Raw genomic sequence first — 4,673 nt, forward strand, 5'->3', positions numbered from 1 at the left:
CATGTGTATAAGGGCTGGTTTGGTATTGCTGTGCTTTGAAAAAAAGCTGCTTCTGCTGTGCTGTGAGAATAAGCAGCTGTGAAATAAAGCAGCAGAGTGTTTGGTAAACTTTTTTGTAAAAGTGCTTTTGAAAAGAAAAAAGCAGTATTAGAGTGTTTGGTAAACTTTTATGTAAAACAGATGTGAAAAAAAGCCGGTTTTTCAAAGCTGGGTTTTGCAGCTTCTTGTTTTTGGTTTTTTTTCACCCAAAACTGTGAAAAAAAGCTGAAGCTGAGTGTTTACCAAACACAAAAACAGCTTCCAGCTTTTTTTTATAGCAGCTTTTTTCAGAATCACCTCAGTACCAAACGAGGTCTAAATCTCTCTGACAATTTTCAAAAATTTTGAGGCTCAAAGGTTCCTTGTGCTTTAATTTGCGCGTCGGACCACCCAACCTCAATACAAAGGGCAGTTTTGGGTGACTCATGAATTCCTAAAAGAATTTCTCAACACACCAAGTAATTTGCTATCATCGTCTTCCATTCCATGAACAATCAAACCCGCATGCAGACCTTCGTTCCCCCACCTCATTTTCACGCAATTTTTTTTTCTTATTACATCAATATTTAATTAGAGGGAGGGGGTTCGGCTAAGTCATACCATGAACAACCTCATTTGGTATCGAGTTTATCATCTACGAAATTCAAACTTAAACCTCTCGCTTTCAAGTAAAGATGAATACCATCAGATCGTAGTACTAAGTGACTTAGGCTTGGTTTGATACTGAAATGATTCTGAAAAAAGCTGGTATAAAAAAAAGTTGGGAGCTATTTTTGTGTTTGGTAAACATTCAGCTTCAGCTTTTTTTTCATAGTTTTTGGTGAAAAAAGCCAAAAACAAGAAGTTGCAAAACCTAGCTTTAAAAAACTGGTTTTTTTTTCATATATGTTTTACATAAAAGTTTACCAAATATTATAATACTGTTTTTTTTTTTTTCAAAAGCGCTTTTACAAAAAAGTTTACCAAACATTCGGCTGCTTTATTTCACATCTGCTTATTCTTACAGCACAGCAGAAACAACATTTTTTTCAAAGCATAGCAATACCAAATTAGTCTTTAATCAAAGTTTTCTAGAACCTAATTTATCACCCAAATATTTTAAGAACAAGATTTGTTTACCTAACAAAGGATTCAACGATTGAGTAATACCGTAATATGTTATGCATCCGTGCGTCAAATGTGTATCAATCGAATCAAAACAACACATATACACACAGAGGGAAGGGAAATTCAATTTTTTTTTTCTTCAAAAAATAGGGATTCGTTGTGGATTATCAAACTTCGATCCGAATCGTCTGCTCGGTATTACGCTTCTATCGAAAAGGCCTTCGCAACCAAGCTTCCTGCCTATTTCGACAAATTTCGAAGAGAGCTGTACTCTCGAAGCGCCGGGGAAGGCTCTATGTCCCTCTTGCCACCGATCATCATGTTTCTCCTGCGATTGATCGTATCCAGCTACCTCGGAGCCCAATCGCAACTTATTCAAGAACGGCAATCCAAGCTCCACCGCTGCTCTCATCTTCACCGTTGTTGCGAGCACTGGCAACTTCGTCCATCAAGCCACAGTCGAACGATTCCGCTGCGGCCACAGTTTCTCTTCTGGACACGAAGAGAGTGATTCATGCTTCGACGATGACCACTGCTCTGCCGCTACTCCGTACGCACTCGTTCCCCGATACCACGAAAACTGAACGTGAGGTAGTTCTTAATTCGAGTTTCATTTCAGCAAATTCGGAGGCTAAATTCCCTTCTCTTTTGACTGATAACTATAGTGCATAACTGAAAGATAAATTTGGATGGGTTGATTGGTATCTTGTGGGTAAATTTGTGAAGAAGAATTTTGTTTGCATTGCAACTGTTTGATGAAATGTCTAAGAGACAGAATGAAGACAATATGTTCATTCAGCCACTCGTTCATGTTATTGGAGTTCTCCATCTTGACTGTCTTGCCATACAGCTCCGTTATTTTGATTTAAATACCTTGGTTTTGAATATGGAAGTACAATTGCATTAGGTAGAGCTTTTGCTTGTTCATCAAATTTTGGTCAGAAGCCTATGTTCGGAGCATTTGGGGTCAATCTTGCTCAAACAGGTCCTTTTGAAAGTACAACTCAAGCATCACAGCCAGCATTTGGGGGCAGTATAATTGGTTCCTCCACGCCAATTGGTGCCATGTGCTACTGCAATGGCATTTGGGATAAGGGCGGAGGCTCCAAATTCAACAAAATGCAATTGAAGATGGTGGTGGCTCGAATAAAGCTGCTGTGGAACAAGGGGCGGGTGGTGGTGAAGCAAATGAGGCCTGACATTGCTTGCTCCTTCAATCTGGTCAAGATGACACTGCTCGAATCCGAGTAGAACATTTGATCCGAGAACAGAACATTTTGGCTGCCAATGAGTTCATTGAGTGAATTAGTAGAATCTAGACCTTCCATCATCACAAAGCAAAGGGAGTGTCCGCCTTATCTCAAAGAAGGAATTGCTAGTTTAATCTTGGCCTCTCCCAGGTGTTCTGAGATTTCTGAACTGATCGCACTAAGGGATATTTTTGAAAAAAAGTACAGTAAAGATTTTGTGTCTGCGGATGTTGATGTACGTCCCAGCTGTGGTGTGAATCGCATGTTGATTGACAAACTCTCTGTTAGAACTCCTATGGGCGAAGTAAAGTTGGAACTCCTGAAGGAGATAGCCAAGGAATACCAGGTTGAGTGGGATACATTGGAATCTGAACAGGAGCTGCTCAAGCCTCCAGAAGAGCTTACACAAGGACCGCGCAATTTTGTTAGTACTACCAGCAAGCCTGTGCACAGTGTGCAGCCTCAGCCTGTTGAGACGAATGAACAAAACACTAGTTCTTCATGCATGACAAGTAGTGGTGGAGAACACAGAACAAGTAGTGGGGGTGAAAGAGGACATATGCAGTTTGTAGACTCAGCATCAGCTGCTGAAGTAGTTATAAAATCTGCCAGTGATGCAATGGCTGCTGCAGAAGTTGCTGCATATTTGGGCAACAAAGACTGCAATCAGGACATTGATATTGTATCTCTCAAGAATTACATGGCTGCAAAGATGTTAGAAGCCATAATTAGAAACTTGAAAGAGATAACTTTCAGGGAATGGGAATGGCAGTGCTCAACCTATGATATTCAGGTAGCAAATGTGTCGATTGGAGCTTATGCTGAACAGGGAATGCTAGGGGAGACCAAGGAGCTTGTTCCTGGTGACATTGTGAAGCCTAAGGTTGGGGATAAGGGGGCCACTGATATGCGTGTTGTGGAATTCATTTGCTCAACTTTGAGGGTGGAGCAAGGTTCATTGACAGGGGAGAGTGAGGCAGTGAATAAGACTAACAAGCCAATCTCTGAGGACACAGATATTCAGGGGAAGAAAAGTATGGTTTTCACTGGGCCGATTGTTGTGAATGGGAATTGCCTATGCTTGGTTGCAGAGACAGGAATGTCGACTGAAATTGGGAAGGTGCATATGCAAATCCATGTTGCCTTGCAGAGCGAAGAAGATACCCCACTTAAGGAGAAGTTTAACGAGTTCGGAGAGATACTTAAGATGATCACTGGAGTAATTTGCGTATTAGTGTGGTTCATCCATGTCAAATATTTCCTTACTTGGGATGATAAAATAGGGACCATGACTACAAACCAGATGGTAGTGGCAAAACTTGTAGCTTTGCGCCCTAGGCCTATTATACTACTGAAGTTTAGGGTGGATGGAACTACATACAATCGAATCCACTTGATGGTGAAATTCATGACTGGCCAACTGGTCGAATGGATGCTAATCTTCAAATGATCGCAAAGGTAGCTGCTGTCTGCAATAATGCTAGCATTACACAGGCAGGACAGAAGTATGTTGCCCATGGAATGCCTACGGAGGCAGCTCCAAAGTTTTTAGTTGAGAAGATGGCCCTTCCCAAAGAATCCAAGGGTGCGGAATCATCAAATGAAAGGGATTTGCTTCGTTGTTGCCAGAAGTGGAATGAATTTGAATGCCGAAGTGCAACCCTTGAGTTTGATCGTGATAAGAAATCCATGGGTGTAATTGTCAACTCTGTTTCAGGGAAGAAGTCATTGCTAGTGAAGGGTGCTGTAGAGAATTTGCTTGAGAAAAGCACCAAGGTTCAGTTGCTTGATGGCACTGTTGTACACTGGATGATAGCTCAAGGAACTATATCGTGCAAGCTCTTTATGAGATGTCAACTAGTGCTTTGAAACCACTGAATGATGCACCTGTTTTGAAACTTGCTGGCATTGGGATTGCAATGGGCATATCTGGAATTGAGAACCAAGTCCATCAGAAGGGAATGTGCTGCTGCTTTCAAACAAGTTCCCACATCCATTTTTTCAAGCCTTGTGGACAAGGCTAATTTTTAAGGAGGAAGTATTGTTATGAACCTAAAATAGGTCTCAATTGTGATTGTCTTAATCGGTGATTAAGAGAGTTAATTGAAAGTTTTATGCTTTAGTTTTATTAATAAGGAGTCTGTATAAAAGAAGCCCAGCTCCCAGAAGACAGATCAGATCAGTTTTTACAAAGAAATCAAATACAAAAAAATTATATTGGAGCTTCCTCCTCCTCTCTTCCTTCCCTCGTCCTCTCTATCCTCTCTGTTACTTGCA

At 41.0% G+C, this 4,673-nt stretch overlaps 1 pseudogene; it reads left to right on the top strand.

The window, feature by feature from the left end:
• Positions 1 to 1,220: 1,220 nt before the first annotated feature.
• LOC103953668 lies at positions 1,221 to 4,642 on the top strand (annotated as a pseudogene).
• Positions 4,643 to 4,673: the final 31 nt, after the last annotated feature.

Source organism: the organism of the source record quoted next, unplaced genomic scaffold, assembly GCF_019419815.1.
Source record: "Pyrus x bretschneideri cultivar Hongxiangsu unplaced genomic scaffold, Pyrus_bretschneideri_v1 Contig14, whole genome shotgun sequence".
Lineage (NCBI taxonomy): Eukaryota > Viridiplantae > Streptophyta > Magnoliopsida > Rosales > Rosaceae > Pyrus > Pyrus x bretschneideri.